General features: G+C 44.4%; 1 pseudogene; it reads left to right on the forward strand.

The window, feature by feature from the left end:
- Positions 1 to 20,815, forward strand: part of LOC121539401 — a 97,075-nt pseudogene that overhangs the window by 36,138 nt on the left and 40,122 nt on the right.

A 20,815-nucleotide genomic window follows, 5' to 3' on the forward strand; every position in this document is an offset into this window, starting at 1 on the left:
AATTTCAGAATTTTTGGTGGCCTTCCTAAGCCAGGATTCAGACACTGCTAGAACATCAGGGTTGGCGGAGTGTGCTAACGCAGTGAATAACTCAAACTTAGGAAGGAGGCTTCTGATATTTATGTGCAGAAAACCAAGACTTTTACGGTTACAGAAGTCAACAAATTATAGCTCCTGGGGAGTAGGAGTGATACTGGGGGCTGCAGGGCCTGGGTTAGCCTCTACATCACCAGAGGAACAGAGGAGGACTAGAATAAGGATACGACTAAAGGCTTTAAGAACTGGTCTTCTAGTGCGTTGGGTACATAGAATAAAGGGGGCAGTTCTCCGGGCGTTGTAGAAAAGATTCAGGGCATTATGTACAGAAAAGGATATGGAAGGATATGAGTACAGTTCAGGTAACCCTAAGCGTTGGGTAACAATGAAAGAGATAGCGTCATTGGAGGCATCGATGGAGCCGGTCTCGGCGTGTATGGGGGGAGGAACAAAGGAACTATATGAGGCAGTTTGAGAGGGACTAGGGGTTCTACATTGAAATTGTATAATAAGAACTAACCCAAACAGCAATAGGCAAGGCATAATTGACATGGGAGAGAGGCATAAAGCAGTCACGTGTTATTAGAGAGAGCTAAGACACAACTGGAAATAGCGATAACGTTTGGGCTAAGACTAAACAGAATAAACAGGACAGGGTACCGTGTAAAGGAACAGTCCAGCAGGCATCAGCTGTGCAGCTGAGTGATCATAAGGTCCAGTGAACAGCAATATGTGAGTCCGAGAGCAGTTCAAATTGGTGCTTCAGCACAGCTAGCAGGGTGCTAGCGGGCCGGGGGAGGCAGATGGATCTTCGTGGTCGTCGCAACGGGAAGCCTGTTGAAACCACATCAGACTATTACGTCGGCAAACCAATCGTGTTGGATCGGCGGGGCTCAGTGTCAACACTAGGAGGTCCCGTCCGGTTGACAGAGAGGTAGATAGCCGGGAGATGGGCCTGAGGCTAGCTCAAGGCTAACTGGTGCTTGCTATAGGGTAATGGTAATCAGCCAACAACAGGTTGCAGCTAGCTAGCTGGTTGTGATGATCCGGCGCTAGGGTCCAGTGATTCCGGCAGAAAGTCCAATAAGCTCTGGGTCGATAGCACGCTGGGTCGATAGCACGCTGTGCAGACTGGCCGACCAATTGTCCAGGCTAGAGCTAGAGCTGGCTGGTGGATAGTGTAGGCCACGGACAATGGTGACGACGCTAACGGTGACTAATAACAGGTAGCCACTATTTTCAGCTTACGGTTCTTGATGAAAGTTATAAAGAAATAATAGAATCCTTTCCACGTTGGGTGAGGCGGGTTGCAGGAAAGTATATTTTGTTAAAGAATGAAAGTAAAAAATTGAGAAATATAGACAAAAAAACAAGAAACGGGATATTTACACAGGACGAAAAATATAAGCGACCGCACTGCTACGCCATCTTGGAATAAGATGCATTCGGAAATACATTGCATTCGGAAAGTATTCAGACCCCTTGACCTTTATCACATTTTGTTACGTTACAGTCTTATTCTAAAAAGGATTAAATAGTTTTCCCCCCCTCATCAGTCTACACACAATACCCCGTAATGACATAGCAAAAACAGGTTTTTAGAAATTTTAGCAAATGTATTAAAAATAAAAAACTATTACATTTACATAAGTATTCAGACCCTTTACTGAGTATTGTGGCCTCCCGAGTGGCGCAGTGGTCTAAGGCACTGCATCGCAGTGCTAGCTGTGCCACTAGAGATCCTGGTTCGAATCCAGGCTCTGTCGTAGCCGGCCGCGACTGGGAGACCCATGGGGCGGCGCACAATTGGCCCAGCATCGTCCATGGTAGGGGAGGGAATGGCCGGCAGGGATGTAGCTCAGTTGGTAGAGCATGGCGTTTGCAACGCCAGGGTTGTGGGTTCGATTCCCACGGGGGGCCGGTATGAAAAATAAAAAATAATGTATGCACTAACTGTAAGTCGCTCTGGATAAGAGCGTCTGCTAAATGACTAAAATGTAAATGTAAATGTACTTTGTTGAAGCACCTTTGACAGCGATTACAGCCTCGAGTCTTCTTGGGTATGACGCTACAAGCTTGGCACACCTGTATTTGGGGAGTTTCTCCCATTCTTCTCTGCAGATCCTCTCAAGCTCTATCAGTTTGGATAGGGAACGTTGCTGCACAGCTATTTTCAGTTCTCTCCAGAGATGTCCGATCGGGTTCAAGTCCGGGCTCTGGCTGGGTCACTCAAGGACATTCAGAGACTTGTCCCGAAGCCACTCCTGCGTTGTCTTGGCTGTGTGCTTAGGGTCGTTGTCCTGTTGGAAGGTGAACCTTCACCCCTGTCTGAGGTCCTGAGCGCTCTGGAGCAGGTTTTCGTAAAGGATCTGTCAATCAATCATTCAATCAAATTTTATTTATAAAGCCCTTTTTACATCAGCAGATGTCACAAAGTGCTATACAGAAACCCAGCCTAAAACCCCAAACAGCAAGCAATGCAGATGTAGAAGCACAGTGGCTAGGAAAAACTCTGAGGGGTGGCCAGTCCCCTTCTGGCTGTGCCGGGTGGAGATTATAACAGTACATGGCTATTAAGGCCATATTTTTCTCCAAGATGTTCAAACGTTCATAGATGACCAGCAGGGTCAAATAATAATCACAGTGGTTGTAGAGGTTGCAACAGGTCAGTACATCAGGAGTAAATGTCACTTGGCTTTTCATAGCCGGGCATTTCGAGGTTGTGGTCATGTATCTTATTTATCCAACACAACTATCCCACGCCACTTTAGTCTCTCAGGTGGGCCGGTAATACACGCTCTCTCACACATCACAGACAAACTCTTCCCTGGCTTTTTCATTCGTGGTCATGTCAAACAACACTTTATTCAAAGTGCCCACTATTATATTCTAACTATAGAATTAGAATAATCATTCTATTTCCATGATTCCAACAGTTCACCCAAGTGTTTTGATCGAAATCACAAGTCAAATCGCAACTGCAATATTTGGTTAAAAATAAGGCCTCGATTTTTTTTGGGCCATATTGCCCAGCCCTACATCCACCCTATCCATACATCCCTCCCCTCCACCCTATCCATATATCCCTCCCCTCCACCCTATCCATACATCCCTCCCCTCCACCCTATCCATATATCCCTCCCCTCCACCCTATCCATATATCCCTCCCCTCCACCCTATCCATACATCCCTCCCCTCCACCCTATCCATACATCCCTCCCCTCCACCCTATCCATACATCCCTCATTTTGCGTTATAAGCTTACGCTCACTGTATCGCAAATTAATTCATTATCGTCTCGTTAGCCCCTGGGAGCATTCGTTCCCTAAACAATGACATTGATGACAATAGAAGTGGGAGGAACACGAGGTCAGCGCCACCATTTTGTTTCTCTTCTTCCTACTGTTTGTGCGTGAAGAGAAACAAAAGGACCTCTGTGTAAAACCTCCTGATATGATACACAGGCTTATGCTAAGAGTGATTAGCGCCAGTAGCCGCCAACTGTCGCTACATCTGTAAGCCAGACAGAAGCTGACTCTAGGTTTGGTCGGTATCCAGATGTTCATACTGTCATACCGTTTCTGTACCATACCGGGGTATATGGTATTACCGGAAGTGCACACAAGGGACGCTATTTTAAAAAATATATATACATTGAGTGTACAAAACATTAGGAACACCTTCCTGATATTGAGTTGCACCCCGTTTTGCCATTTGCCCTCAGAACCGCCTCAATTCGACGGAGCATGGACTCTACAAGGGGTCGAAAGCGCTCCACAGGGATGCTGGCCCATGTTGACTCCAATGCGTCCCACAATTGTGTCAAGTTGGCTGGATATCCTTGGGGTGGTGGTCCATTCTTGATACACATGGGAAACTGTTGAGCGTGAAACCCAGCAGCGTTGCAGTTCTCACATACCCTGGTCAAAGGCACTTAAATATTTTGGCACACATACACAATCCATGTCTCAAGGCTTGAAAATCATTTTTTAACCTGTCTCCTCCCCTTCATCTGCCAGATGGGTCCCAAATGAGGGCCCTGATTAAGGAACACACTTTGTCTGTGATGTGTGAGAGAGCGTATAGTACCGGCCGACCTGAGAGACTAAAGTGGCAGAGAGCGACTTGTTTTAGCGAACCGTGTTGTGTTCTCTCAGATCAGGGACCTCACTTTCTTTGCTGAGAGGTCAGCTGTTGTCATGACTGCCTGAGCATGAGTAGAAGTACCTGGCCTGCTGAGGGGCAGCAGGAGAAATCCCGCTCAAAATAGGTTCTGTGTGCGTGGGATAGTTGTGTTGGATAAATAACATACATGACCACTAAAGAAAATACACACACGCCAATTTAATTCCACTAAATTATGCAAATTAACCTATAGACTGATAAGCATTATGGTTCAATATATTTCCATCAATGAATAAAAAGCATTAGTTTGCTATGGGATTTTTCTCCTGGTCATTTTGGCCAACAACAGTTTTATTTATCGGCTTTTCTATTTTTTTTTATTGGTAACGGAAACCCTGAGAGACACACACACACACACACACACACACACACACAGTGTAGCAGGTGGATAGGCATGTGGATGAATGCCATTGTTATTGGAAAACATACGTACATTTTATATAAATATGTTCTCCATAGTGGTTTTCTATCAAATCTACCGTATGTTGTTCATCGTGGTGCGTTATGGCAATGTGATGATACAACACTCATATCATTTTCACTGAAACAGTCACATGATTAGTCTCACGCTACTCTGAAAGTGTCTGAGGGGTCTAGTGACTGGCCATGGGGTCTAGTGACTGGCCATGGGGTCTAGTGACTGGCCATGGGGTCTAGTGACTGGCCATGGGGTCTAGTGACTGGCCATGGGGTTTAGTGACTGGCCATGGGGTCTAGTGACTGGCCATGGGGTCTAGTGACTGGCCATGGGGTCTAGTGACTGGCCATGGGGTCTAGTGACTGGCCATGGGGTCTAGTGACTGGCCATGGGGGTCTAGTGACTGGCCATGGGGTCTAGTGACTGGCCATGGGGTCTAGTGACTGGCCATGGGGTCTAGTGACTGGCCATGGGGTCTAGTGACTGGCCATGGGGTCTAGTGACTGGCCATGGGGTCTAGTGACTGGCCATGGGGTCTAGTGACTGGCCATGGGGTCTAGTGACTGGCCATGGGGTCTAGTGACTGGCCATGGGGTCTAGTGACTGGCCATGGGGTCTAGTGACTGGCCATGGGGTCTAGTGACTGGCCATGGGGGTCTAGTGACTGGCCATGGGGTCTAGTGACTGGCCATGGGGGTCTAGTGACTGGCCATGGGGTCTAGTGACTGGCCATGGAGTCTAGTGACTGGCCATGGGGTCTAGTGACTGGCCATGGGGTCTAGTGACTGGCCATGGGGTCTAGTGACTGGCCATGGGGTCTAGTGACTGGCCATGGGGTCTAGTGACTGGCCATGGGGTCTAGTGACTGGCCATGGGGTCTAGTGACTGGCCATGGGGTCTAGTGACTGGCCATGGGGTCTAGTGACTGGCCATGGAGTCTAGTGACTGGACTACAGTAGTACTAGTAAAAGAGATGGGTAGGAGATGCTCTGCTCTCTAGATTCCAGTCTATTTCCTCTCCGTCTTGCTTCAGAATCCCCCCCTGAGCTCTGTGCACACAGCGAAGCACCGTACTTAGAGGGGGGAACAAACAATCAAACGTAGAGGCTCAGGCTCCTGGGAGCAGGTGGTGATGGGAAAGTGCAGACCTTAGCTGAAGTCAATCTGAAAAGCGTTCCAAATGTAATTCGGGCCTTGCCTTCCAAATGGAGGCGCGTGTTAATCTGCTCCCGTAATGAATGAGATTCACTATGGCACCACTGTGGAGGATGAGAGGAACCAATGGATGAGGCAAAGAAACACACATGCATTCACACACGCACACACACTCCCCACCCACCACATTAGCTTAAATAGCTTAGTGAGAGTCCTAGTGGGGTTTTCTCTGAGTGATTGTGCTCCACTATAGCAGCCCTTTGGTATACTCTGCTGTATGTGGGAGGGAGGGAGAATGGTACAGTGAAATACCTTTGGGAATAGAAAGGGTGTGGTACTCACAATACAACTAGTATTTGTCATTGTAGATTGGATGTGTGACTAGGGCAGTTATGGTGACCGTATTACCGCCACACCGTCAGTCAGGAGTCATGATGGCAGTCAAGTTCCATGTGACCGTTTAGTCACGGTAATTAGGCTCTGATGCTGCTGATGGTCATTAGTAGCCTACCAAACTTACTAACTGCCTGGTACTCAGAACTCTATTGTCCCTCTAATCACTCTGACGTCAATGCAAATGTAATTGAAAATCTAATCAAACACTTCATGAGAGCCCACGATGTCATGTTGCGCAACATTTCTATAGGCTATGCAATTGTGTGAGAAAGCGTAGTGATGGCCTCTATTAAAAGAGGAGGATCCCATCAGCTTTCAATAGGCTTACTATATTTATTTATCAACTTTCCTAATACAACTTTCCTTTACAACAGGAGTATAGCCTACCTGGCTGGCATGAAAATGAACCACAGGAAAAGCATCCTCCTATTTAAGTGCGTAGATTACATGTATTTTTCCCCCCTCCCCCTGTTTCGAGACAGGTGCTTGATAATGGTCCATTCTGAATCAAAACAAATTTCACACATATTATTTAGTATACAGTGCCTTGCAAAAGTATTCATCCCCCTTGGCATTTTTTTCCTATTTTGTTGCATTTCAACCTGTAATTTAAATGGATTTTTATTTGGATTTCATGTGATGGACATACACAAAATAGTCCAAATTGGTGAAGTGAAATTAAAAAAATTACTTATTTCAAAAAATTCAAAAAAATAAATAACGGAAAAGTGGTGCGTGCATATGTATTCACCCCCTTTGCTATGAAGCCCCTAAATAAGATCTGGTGCAACCAATTACCTTCAGAAGTCACATAATTAGTTAAATAAAGTCCACCTGTGTGCAATCTAAGTGTCACATGATCTGTCACATGATCTCAGTGTGTATATATATACACTGCTCAAAAAAATAAAGGGAACACTTAAACAACACATCCTAGATCTGAATGAATGAAATAATCTTATTAAATACTTTTTTCTTTACATAGTTGAATGTGCTGACAACACAATTACACAAAAATTTTCAATGGAAATCAAATGTATCAACCCATGGAGATCTGGATTTGGAGTCACCCTCAAAATTAAAGTGGAAAACCACACTACAGGCTGATCCAACATTGATGTAATGTCCTTAAAACAAGTCAAAATGAGTCTCAGTAGTGTGTGTGTGGCCTCCACGTGCCTGTATGACCTCCCTACAACGCCTGGGCATGCTCCTGATGAGGTGGCGGATGGTCTCCTGAGGGATCTCCTCCCAGACCTGGACTAAAGCATCCGCCAACTCCTGGACAGTCTGTGGTGCAACGAGGCTTGGTGGATGGAGCGAGACATGATGTCCCAGATGTGCTCAATTGGATTCAGGTCTGGGGAACGGGCGGGCCAGTCCATAGCATCAATGCCTTCCTCTTGCAGGAACTGCTGACACACTCCAGCCACATGAGGTCTAGCATTGTCTTGCATTAGGAGGAACCCAGGGCCAACCGCACCAGCATATGGTCTCACAAGGGGTCTGAGGATCTCATCTCGGTACCTAATGGCAGTCAGGCTACCTCTGGCGAGCACATGGAGGGCTGTGCGGCCCCCCAAAGAAATGCCACCCCACACCATGACTGACCCACCGCCAAACCGGTCATGCTGGAGGATGTTGCAGGCAGCAGAACGTTCTCCACGGCGTCTCCAGACTCTGTCACGTGCTCAGTGTGAACCTGCTTTCATCTGTGAAGAGCACAGGGCGCCAGTGGCGAATTTGCCAATCTTGGTGTTCTCTGGCAAATGCCAAATGTCCTGCACGGTGTTGGGCTGTAAGCACAACCCCCACCTGTGGACGTTGGGCCCTCATACCACCCTCATGGAGTCTGTTTCTGACCGTTTGAGCAGACACATGCACATTTGTGGCCTGCTGGAGGTCATTTTGCAGGGCTCTGGCAGTGCTCCTCCTGCTCCTCCTTGCACAAAGGCGGAGGTAGCGGTCCTGCTGCTGGGTTGTTGCCCTCCTACGGCCTCCTCCACGTCTCTTGATGTATTGGCCTGTCTCCTGGTAGCGCCTCCATGCACTGGACACTATGCTGACAGACACAGCAAACCTTCTTGCCACAGCTCGCATTGATGTGCCATCCTGGATGAGCTGCACTACCTGAGCCACTTGTGTGGGTTGTAGACTCCGTCTCATGCTACCACTAGAGTGAAAGCACCGCCAGCATTCAAAAGTGACCAAAACATCAGTCAGGATGCATAGGAACTGAGAAGTGGTCTGTGGTCACCATCTGCAGAACCACTTCTTTATTGGGGGTGTCTTGCTAATTGCCTATAATTTCCACCTGTTGTCTATTCCATTTGCACAACAGCATGTGACATTTATTGTCAATCAGTGTTGCTTCCTAAGTGGACAGTTTGATTTCATATAAGTGTGATTGACTTGGAGTGACATTGTGTTGTTTAAGTGTTCCCTTTATTTTTTTGAGCAGTGTATATATATATATATATATACACCTGTTCTGAAAGACCCCAGAGTCTGCAACTCCACTAAGCAAGGGGCACCAACAAGCAAGCGGCACCATGAAGACCAAGGAGCTCTCCAAACAGGTCAGGGACAAAGTTGTGGAGAAGTACAGATCAGGGTTGGGTTATAAAAAAATATCAGAAACTTTGAACATCCCACGGAGCACCATTAAATCCATTATTAAAAAATTCAAAGAATATGGCACCACAACAAACCTGCCAAGAGAGGACCGCCCACCAAAACTCACGGACCAGGCAAGGAGGGTATTAATCAGAGAGACCAAAGATAACCCTAAAGGAGCTGCAAAGCTCCACATCGGAGATTGGAGTATCTGTCCATAGGACCACTTTAAGCCATACACTCCACAGAGCTGGGCTTTACAGAAGAGTGGCCAGAAAAAAGCCATTGCTTAAAGAAAAAATTAAGCAAACATGTTTGGTGTTCGCCAAAAGGCATGTGGGACACTCCCCAAACATATGGAAGAAGGTACTCTGGTCAGATGAGACTAAAATTGAGCTTTTTGGCCATCAAGGTATACGCTATGTCTGGCGCAAACCCAACACCGCTCATCACCCTGACAACACCATCCCCAAAGTGAAGCATGGTGCTGGCAGCATCATACTGTGGGGATGTTTTTCATCGGCAGGGACTGGGAAACAGGTCAGAATTGAAGGAATGATGGATGGCGCTAAATACAGGGAAATTCTAGAGGGGAAACCTGTTTCAGTCTTCCAGAGATTTGAGACTAGGACGGAGGTTCACCTTCCAGCAGGACAATGAGCCTAAGCATACTGCTAAAGCAACACTCAAGTGGTTTAAGGGGAAACATTTAAATGTCTTGGAATGGCCTATTCAAAGCCCAGACCTCAATCCAATTGAGAATCTGTGGTATGACTTAAAGATTGCTGTACACCAGCGGAACCCATCCAATTTGAAGGCGCTGGAGCAGTTTTGCCTTGAAGAATGGGCAAAAATCCCAGTGGCTAGATGTGCCAAGCTTATAGAGACATACCCCAAGAGACTTGCAGCTGTAATTGCTGCAAAAGGTGGCTCTACAAAGTCAATACTTTGGGGGGTGAATAGTTATGCACGCTCAAGTTTTCTGTTTTTTTTCTCTTATTACTTGTTTGTTCACAGTAAAAAATATTTTGCGTCTTCAAAGTGGTGGCATGTTGTGTAAATCAAATGATACAACCTGGATTAAAATGGATTTGTGGGGGGTTTGTAAGGCAAAAAAATAGAAAAAATGCCAAGGGGGGTGTGAATACTTTCGCAAGCCACTGTATGTAAAGACAAGAGAAATCAAGAATAGTCTGATGGGTGACAATATTAGCCTATCACTTGTGAATTATACATTGTCACTTGTGAATGATGCCCAGCTTTTGTGCAGTAAGACAAGAAACACATGCTTTTTTTGCGAGTTTTTCAAATCATAGTCTCACACCTCATGTAGCCTAGCCCATAGGCCTATATGTTTTGATAAGGTTTGTATTACAACTAAAATGGCCAAATAAATTCTTTAAATGAAGTACATTAATCCGCTTTACAACGAGTGTAGAGCCTAACTGGCATACATACACAGCACGTGAGTTTAAAGTTTGGGGAAGATAATTTTCACAATAAAAATGCGCCTTTATAATAAAAGCATTACATGCAGAATAGAATAGGTCAACTTTTGTACTATGGGGGATAGTAGATCGACATAGGCTAGTGCATTTGCTGTTCATTAGGCCTACTCATCTTATTGGCTGACGAAAAGTAAATGTGGAAAGTTCTTCCAATATCTTCAATATGCACCTCGGAATTGGATAAGGACGTGCACAGTTGCGTCCCCGACGTGTCTGTCTTCACTTGTAGCCTGTGAGAAAGACCCGATCATGTGATGGAAAGCCATTTGAGTGAGAGGTGCTTCGGATCAAGCAGCCGGGAGAAGGGAATTATAATTATTATATTCAGCCCAAGGGCACAACGGCCACTGGCCGCAAAAGGCATAGCTTTTTTTAGGGGGCATTACGGTCGCACAAAGGGGATGCCACCGGGAAATTCGAGGCATTATCAAGTGCTTTTCAAATTGTGAATGAGAGACTGATTAAGTGTGTACAGCCTGCGCAAAAAACAAAGCAGAGCTCATGCCTTTCATGCTATTTTTTTCAAATCGTCATTAAGTTGCATCTTGCAGCCTTAGAATGTATTAAAAATCAAAATATATAGCCCAACGTTTGTATCACAACTGAAATTACATAAATAACTCTAAATTAAGCATATAGGAGTACATGTTTCTTTGTTAACCACTCAACACAGAATAGCCGCATGTACGCACTCCCTTGAATGTTTGGAGAAAATATCCTTTCTATTTTATTCAGCTATGTTCAATTGTGGTCTTCATACTATACAATAATGCCATGGAATTCTAAGGAAATCTTGTCTGCTAAATGAACTAGTGTAGCCCACAGCCATATGGCATAGCCAGATCAGGGCCTAACATAAGGACAACTCAGAGTATGCTATTCTGAAATAGACTACGTTTTCTTCATATCACGTTTCTTTAGACCTGTCTACAAATGGATTTATTGTGATGGTGTAGGCTATATTACATGGATTTATTAAACTTTTTTAAATGTAGATGTTCCAAAGGTCTGCATCAGTGACTTGTAGGCTATGCGTGGAAGCCAGGAGATGCTAAATGTGTTTATGTTAAGGTCAATTACCGTGAGACCGGCAGTTATTTGCTTGACAATCACCGGCTGACAAAATGTGACCGCCACAGCCCTATGTGTGACCACAGTTACTGTGCACACTGTTATTGTCTCTGTGCTTTTGCAACTCCAGGGTGCCATGAATCACGGAAAGGCAAAGGTGAAAGGAGACTAGGTGTAACCGATAGTTGCTGTCCTATTGTTGACTTTAGCAGCACGCCGGCTTCTGAAATAATCGTGCCTACTACAGTTGATAAGATGGGATATACTGTGTGTGACAAGTCTTGAGTTGAATTGATCATTGACATCGGTAGCTTTTATACAGGAGGAAAGCAAACAGTTTCCACAAAGAACAAAAAAGGTGTCCTCTATGCCTGCTTTATCCAGTTATCATGCAAACAGCCTTATCAAAGAGCTTGTGTTCTATCAACAAAGTGTATTCTCCTGTGTAGTAGTGCCAGCTGTCATGGTGCTCTAATAGTGTGTCTCTCTGTCGCTTCTGGAAAAAGGCACTGCTCTGTTCCAGTTAAAATATGATTTATTGGTCGCGTACACAGTTTAGCAGATGTTATTGCAGGTGCAGTGAAATGCTTATGTTACTAGCTCCTAACAATGCATTAAAAAAGTCAAAATAAAAACAAGGAATCAAGAATGTCGGGACGAATCCGAATAACAACCCAAATAGCACTTTTAACAGTAATCAAAATGCAATCTATACATATATACACCGGAATAATTTACACAAGATCTACTCAGTGCAGGCATGCAATATTTTTATTTTTTTGCTGTGCGACCAGTATTTTCATTTTGGGAGCACCGTGCAACAAAACAATTATCCAACAAACTCAATGCGTAACAATATTTAGCTGCAACACACTTCTCTTCACTGCTCAAACAACACAGGCTGATAATTGTAAATCATAACCAATCTTTATGCTAGAAATGTTAAAATATAGCTAATTAAATGAATCATGCGCCAGGCACACGACAGGCACAACAATCCCTTTTCACACAAACTTTCCCTCAGAACTGTGCCGCCCGTTTTTCTCAGCTAAGTAATGGCATTCGATAGCTAGCAAGCTAGCTAGCAAGAACTTCAACAATGAAACTATCAACCAGAAGAAGATGATGAGGACAATGTCGGAGATGCTGCTACCGATCCACCACATCCAGAAAAAAACAAATATCTACACCTTTCAAGAGGGGTTGCTTTGCGAATTCAAGTGGCTAGGGAGGAACAAATCTAGCATCACAATGTTCTGCGAGTACTGTCGAAAGTGTGGAGTAATAGCAGCAGGGAAGGCTTATTTGCCACTGGGTCCTGCAACCTAAAACACGAGTCGTTGCTAAAACATAACTTAAGTTATGTACATCAAATGACAGGACAAGTGCATCGGGACAGGGGCTGGAGCAACATCATACGTCTACCACCAGGCAGCCATATTTGGCAGACAACAGGTGGCTGCCCAATCTGGTCAACAGGCAGAGCTAACTGAGCTAGAGATTAAATTGAACACTGCTTACTGCATTGCCAAAGAGGAGATGGCTTTTACCAAATTCGGAACCATGTTACTCACCCAGAAAATGAATGGATTACAAATCAACCCAACATATTATTGGCACCATCCCGGACACTATCCAGGAAGAGGGTTAGTGCTATCGGGGTTCTTTGGGACGTCCCTACCCTAAACCCTAACCCTAAAAGCAAGTTGATTTATTAGTGAGATTCTAGATCAAATAAATTGATTATTTATTGTGAGAGGAGGCTAAACATTTATTTCATTATCCAAGTATCAGTTCATAGTCAGCATGTTGCCTTACATAGTTTTGTATTTATTATTATTATTATTATTATTATTATTATTATCTGTTAGCTGAATGCAGTAATAGATAACAGTTTAGTTTGCAGTTGCACTTTTAAATACAATCAGTGTTCTGTTTTGTATGTTACATTTCTTTGTCCAAAACTAGTTACCTATGTAACAAGTGTCTTCACTGACATTTTCAACCTCTCCCTGACCCAGTCTGTAATACCTACATGTTTCAAGCAGCCCACCATAGTCCCTGTGCCCAAGAACACTAAGGTAAATAACTATCGCCCCGTAGCACTCACATCTGTAGCCATGAAGTGCTTTGAAAGGCTGGTCATGGCTCACATCAACACCATCATCCCAGACACCCTGGACCCACTCCAATTTGCATACTGCCCCAACAGATCCACAGATGACGCAATCTCTATTGCACTCCACACTGCCCTTTCCCTCCTGGACAAAAGCAACACCTATGTGAGAATGCTGTTCATTGTCTACAGCTCAGTGTTCACCACCATAGTGCCCACAAAGCTCATCACTAAGCTAAGGACCCTGGGACTGAACACCTGCCTCTGCAACTGGATCCTGGACTTCCTGACGGGCCGCCCCCAGGTGGGGAGGGTTGGTAACAACACATCCGCCACACTGAACCTTGAACACGGGGGCCCCTGAGAGATGCGTGTTTAGTCCCCTCCTGTACTCCCTGTTCACCCACGACTGCGTGGCTACGCACGACTCCAATACCATCATTGGACGACAACGCCTCTTCCCCCTCAGGAGGCTGAAAAGATTTGTCATGGGTCCTCGGATCCTCAAACAGTTATACAGCTGCACCATTGAGAGCATCTTGACTGGCTGCATCACCGCTTGTAATGGCAACTGCTTTGCATCCGACTGTAATGCACTACAGAGGGTAGTGCGTACGGCTCAGTACATTACTGGGGCCGAGCTCCCTGCCATCCAGGACCTCTATACCAGAGGAAAGCCAGAAAGCCCCAAAAATGTTCAGACTTCAGCCATCCAAGTCATAGACTGTTCTCTCTGCTACCTCATGACAAGCGGTACCGGAGCGCCAAGTCTGGGCCCAAAAGGCTTCTGAACAGCTTCTACCCCAAAGCCATAAGACTGCTGAACAGTTGATCAAATGGCTACCCCGACTATTTGCGTTGACCCCCTTTTTATTTGCACTGACTCTCTTGCACCGGCTACCTCACTGAACTCTACCCACATACTCACACATACTACACTGACACTCCAACACAGATACACACTACATACACTCACACGCGCAAAACACACATGCATATTGACGCCACACACACACAGACCCTCTTTCACATTCTTCACATACGCTGCTGCTACTGTTTATTATCTATCCTGATTGTCTAGTCACTTTTACCCCTACCTACATGTACATATTACCTCAAACACCTTGTACCCCTGCACGTTGACTCTGTACTGGTACTCCGTGTATATAGCCTCGTTATTGTTATTTTATTGTGTTACAATTTCATTTTTCAAGTTTTTTTTTACTTTGCATTGTTGGGAAAGGGCTCGTAAGTAAGCATTTCACGTGACTGCAAAATTTGATTTGAAATAGGTTTGCTGTTGCACTTTTGAATACAATCCATGTTCTGTTTTGTATATTACATTTGTTTGCCCAAAACAAATCACATACAGTGGGGAAAAAAAGTATTTAGTCAGCCACCAATTGTGCAAGTTCTCCCACTTAAAAAGATGAGAGAGGCCTGTAATTTTCATCATAGGTACATGTCAACTATGACAGACAAAATGAGAAAAAAAAATCCAGAAAATCACATTGTAGGATTTTTTATGAATTTATTTGCAAATTATGGTGGAAAATAAGTATTTGGTCAATAACAAAAGTTTCTCAATACTTTGTTATATACCCCTTGTTGGCAATGACACAGGTCAAACGTTTTCTGTAAGTCTTCACAAGGTTTTCACACACTGTTGCTGGTATTTTGGCCCATTCCTCCATGCAGATCTCCTCTAGAGCAGTGATGTTTTGGGGCTGTCGCTGGGCAACACGGACTTTCAACTCCCCTCCAAAGATTTTCTATGGGGTTGAGATCTGGAGACTGGCTAGGCCACTCAGGACCTTGAAATGCTTCTTACGAAGTCACTCCTTCGTTGCCCGGGAGGTGTGTTTGGGATCATTGTCATGCTAAAAGACCCAGCCACGTTTCATCTTCAATGCCCTTGCTGATGGAAGGAGGTTTTCACTCAAAATCTCACGATACATGGCCCCATTCATTCTTTCCTTTACACGGATCAGTCGTCCTGGTCCCTTTGCAGAAAAACAGCCCCAAAGCATGAAGTTTCCACCCCCATGCTTCACAGTAGGTATGGTGTTCTTTGGATGCAACTCAGCATTCTTTGTCCTCCAAACACGATGAGTTGAGTTTTTACCAAAAAGTTATATTTTGGTTTCATCTGACCATATGACATTCTCCCAATCCTCTTCTGGATCATCCAAATGCACTCTAGCAAACTTCAGACGGGCCTGGACTTAAGCAGGGGGACACGTCTGGCAATGCAGGATTTGAGTCCCTGGCGGAGTAGTGTGTTACTGATGGTAGGCTTTGTTACTTTGGTCCCAGCTCTCTGCAGGTCATTCACTAGGTCCCCCCGTGTGGTTCTGGGATTTTTGCTCACCGTTCTTGTGATCATTTTGACCCCACGGGATGAGATCTTGCGTGGAGCCCCAGATCGAGGGAGATTATCAGTGGTCTTGTATGTCTTCCATTTCCTAATAATTGCTCCCACAGTTGATTTCTTCAAACCAAGCTGCTTACCTATTGCAGATTCAGTCTTCCCAGCCTGGTGCAGGTCTACAATTTTGTTTCTGGTGTCCTTTGACAGCTCTTTGGTCTTGGCCATAGTGGAGTTTGGAGTGTGATTGTTTGAGGTTGTGGACAGGTGTCTTTTATACTGATAACAAGTTCAAACAGGTGCCATTAATACAGGTAATGAGTGGAGGACAGAGGAGCCTCTTAAAGAAGAAGTTACAGGTCTGTGAGAGCCATACATCTTGCTTGTTTGTAGGTGACCAAATACTTATTTTCCACCATAATTAGCTAATAAATTCATGAAAAAATCCTACAATGTGATTTTCTGGATTTTTTTTCTTCTCATTTTGTCTGTCATAGTTGACGTGTACCTATGATGAAAATGACAGGCCTCTCTCATCTTTTTAAGTGGGAGAACTTGCACAATTGGTGGCTGACTAAATACTTTTTTTCCCCACTGTATGTAAATATGTTTGCAGTTGCACTTTTGAATACAATTATTAAAAGTTGTATTCGAATGTCTTGCCCTTTCAGTTGGTAGAGCATGGCGCTTGCAACACAAGGGTTGTGGGTTCGATTCCCACGGGGGACCAGTACAGAAACATGTATGAAAATGTATGCCCTCACTACTGTAAGTCGCTCTGGATAAGAGCGTCTGCCAAGTGACTTCAATGTAAATGTACATCTTCAAGGAAACACCTGATGACAGTTGCAGTTTGCAGTAAAAAAGATCTCTCTTTTCTGGTGCTCCTAAATTTTGTCTGGTGCTACTTACTTTTTGAAGTTAGGAGCACCAGCGCTACCAATGATTTCATGAATGTATTTAGAGCCCTGGCTATACTAGTAAAAATGATGTGTACAGTAGTAGGAATATTAGAATGAGCTATGTCGGGAATACAGTATTTAAATACTCTGTGTGAAACGGGAAGTGTCTAGTGGTTTAATGTCTGTATGACATGGGACAGCAGCGTTGGCTGTGTGTGTGTGTGTACAGTGGGGGAAAAAAGTATTTAGTCAGCCACCAATTGTGCAAGTTCTCCCACTTAAAAAGATGAGAGAGGCCTGTAATTTTCATCATAGGTACACGTCAACTATGACAGACAAAATGAGAAGAAAAAAAATCCAGAAAATCACATTGTAGGATTTTTTCATGAATTTATTAGCTAATTATGGTGGAAAATAAGTATTTGGTCACCTACAAACAAGCAAGATGTATGGCTCTCACAGACCTGTAACTTCTTCTTTAAGAGGCTCCTCTGTCCTCCACTCATTACCTGTATTAATGGCACCTGTTTGAACTTGTTATCAGTATAAAAGACACCTGTCCACAACCTCAAACAATCACACTCCAAACTCCACTATGGCCAAGACCAAAGAGCTGTCAAAGGACACCAGAAACAAAATTGTAGACCTGCACCAGGCTGGGAAGACTGAATCTGCAATAGGTAAGCAGCTTGGTTTGAAGAAATCAACTGTGGGAGCAATTATTAGGAAATGGAAGACATACAAGACCACTGATAATCTCCCTCGATCTGGGGCTCCACGCAAGATCTCATCCCGTGGGGTCAAAATGATCACAAGAACGGTGAGCAAAAATCCCAGAACCACACGGGGGGACCTAGTGAATGACCTGCAGAGAGCTGGGACCAAAGTAACAAAGCCTACCATCAGTAACACACTACTCCGCCAGGGACTCAAATCCTGCATTGCCAGACGTGTCCCCCTGCTTAAGTCCAGGCCCGTCTGAAGTTTGCTAGAGTGCATTTGGATGATCCAGAAGAGGATTGGGAGAATGTCATATGGTCAGATGAAACCAAAATATAACTTTTTGGTAAAAACTCAACTCGTCGTGTTTGGAGGACAAAGAATGCTGAGTTGCATCCAAAGAACACCATACCTACTGTGAAGCATGGGGGTGGAAACATCATGCTTTGGGGCTGTTTTTCTGCAAAGGGACCAGGACGACTGATCCGTGTAAAGGAAAGAATGAATGGGGCCATGTATCGTAAGATTTTGAGTGAAAACCTTCTTCAATCAGCAAGGGCATTGAAGATGAAACGTGGCTGGGTCTTTCAGCATGACAATGATCCCAAACACACCGCCCGGGCAACGAAGGAGTGGCTTCGTAAGAAGCATTTCAAGGTCCTGGAGTGGCCTAGCCAGTCTCCAGATCTCAACCCCATAGAAAATCTTTGGAGGGAGTTGAAAGTCCGTGTTGCCCAGCGACAGCCCCAAAACATCACTGCTCTAGAGGAGATCTGCATGGAGGAATGGGCCAAAATACCAGCAACAGTGTGTGAAAACCTTGTGAAGACTTACAGAAAACATTTGACCTGTGTCATTGCCAACAAAGGGTATATAACAAAGTATTGAGAAACTTTTGTTATTGACCAAATACTTATTTTCCACCATAATTTGCAAATAAATTCATTAAAAATCCTACAATGTGATTTTCTGGAGAGAAAAAATTCTCATTTTGTCTGTCATAGTTGACGTGTACCTATGATGAAAATTACAGGCCTCTCTCATCTTTTTAAGTGGGAGAACTTGCACAATTGGTGGCTGACTAAATACTTTTTTTCCCCACTGTATGTGCGTCTGTTTGAGTATGAGTTGTGTGTGTGTGTGATAGCTTGTGTATGTGCGTGTGTTTTGTGAGTGTGTGTGCATCACCTGATACACAGCTAGTGATGGTTGTTACACAGTCTGATGGCCTGGTAATAGAAGCTGTTTTTTAGACTCAGTTTTAGTTTTTACAAAACTCACTAAAGTTTTGATTATGTCCCTTGTGTGTCTCCTCTCCCAGGTGAACTTTGTGGTGTGCCAGCTGTTTGCCCTGCTCACAGCCTTCTGGTTCCGTCTGTATCTCCACCCCAGTAAGACCAGTCCCTTCATCAGACATGTGGTGGCTACTCTGCTTGGCTTCTACCTGGCTCTCTTCTGCTTCGGCTGGTGAGTGCTGTTACCGTCACACATCTTTTCACCCTCACCTTTCTTCCCTAAATTCTGTCTCTCATCCCTGGTTCCCTCCTTCCTATCTCCCTTCCTCACCCCTTCCTGCTTCTCGCACTCTTCCCTCTCACAGTCTTCCCTCTCTCACCCTCCTCCCTCTCTCGCACTCTTCCCTCTCTCACAGTCTTGCCTCTCTCACCCTCCTCCCTCCTTCACACCTTTCTGCTTCACCCCTATCCTCCCCTGTCTATCTCTGAGCCTCACCCCTCTCCTCCCTCCACCTATCTCTACTGCCTCTGGCCTTCCTCCCTCCCCCCCTCTCAGCCACCCTCCCTCCATCCTTTACGGGCCAAGGCAAACTGGTCGATGCAGGGGCAATTGATATCCAATTAGGAAGCCGTTGGGCCCGTTATAAACGACCTGCCGTCCCTTGGCAGTGTGCCCCTCAGGGTTTTCTCTGTGTGTGTGTGTGTGTACGGGAAAATGTTTGGAACGCTAACTGCGTCATTCCACCATGGCAGTGGCTCTGAGCATGTTTGATCATGTGATGCCACCATCAGCACATAATATTGATGGTAAGGTGATACTGTTGTGGTCTGATCATATTATGTGTGGTGGCTTTTAGTGTAATTGATGCATGTCTTGTTGTTAGTCAGCTTTGAAACACACCTTAACGGCTTTAGAACGTAGAATACATAGAAGACAGTAGTACCATAAACTGCATTAATTCCTATCGCTTTAGTTTGACAATCACTGACAAGCCATTTCCTTTTTTGTAATATTTTATTTTACTTTTTTTTAATTTTATAAACAAAAACATACATCGACAAAAACAATAGACAACTTAACATTTACATACATTTCAACAAACATTAATGACGACATACTTGCTCAGACCCACATGTTCCCACCGTATCCACACCAATGTTTCCAATGCTTGTAAGACTCTGCCCCATATGACTTCAGGTTGTGTTGTTGTTTCTGTCTGTAGGCAGATTTATTTTTCTGTATTTAAATAATAAAGCATTAGATTTTTCCATTCTCTTAACGTTGGAGTATCATTTGACTTCCAGTATTTAAGTAATAGCTTCTTCAATATAAGTGACGAAAATAATATTGTCCAACCCATTGGGTATCTCACTGCACCCTCATATGCCATGTCTTGAGATATGCAGATAGACGGATTAAAAGTAAACGTACGTTGTAAAACTTCTGACTGCCAGCTTTCTAACTCTGCCCATAGCACTCCCAGAAGGCATGAACTGACTAACTTTATAACTCAGTCCTCCTCTTCCCACAGTCCTGTTACCACTCAATTCTGTATGACATATTGACTCTGAATGACGCACGCACACTAACTCCACTCCTCTACTGTACCTCAGACTCTGAGGACACACAACGCCCTAGGGGACTTACCAAGAAGTTGCCACATTATACTACTGTGTACTGTAGATATATTTGGATCTTTGTCCATCATCACCATTATACTACTGTGTACTGTAGATATATTTGGATCTTTGTCCATCATCACCATTATACTACTGTGTACTGTAGATATATTTGGATCTTTGTCCATCATCACCATTATACTACTGTGTACTAGGGCCGGGACGATACCAGTATCGCGATACTCGTTAGTAACGTGGCAAGGAAACAAACATCGAAGCGGGTTTAACTTCTTTAGGAAAACAGCCCTAATGTTGGAAATTAACATAATTATGTTGTTATCCAGAGTCACATGTATTTATTTTCCAAGCTATAGCACACAACAGGTTTTTAAAGGACCAAAGAGTTTGGTCTGCTTTGTGTTTTCATTTTTGCCATGGAAAGAATATTGCGATACTGGTATCGTCCCAG

This window comes from Coregonus clupeaformis, unplaced genomic scaffold (assembly GCF_020615455.1).
Source record: "Coregonus clupeaformis isolate EN_2021a unplaced genomic scaffold, ASM2061545v1 scaf0137, whole genome shotgun sequence".
Lineage (NCBI taxonomy): Eukaryota > Metazoa > Chordata > Actinopteri > Salmoniformes > Salmonidae > Coregonus > Coregonus clupeaformis.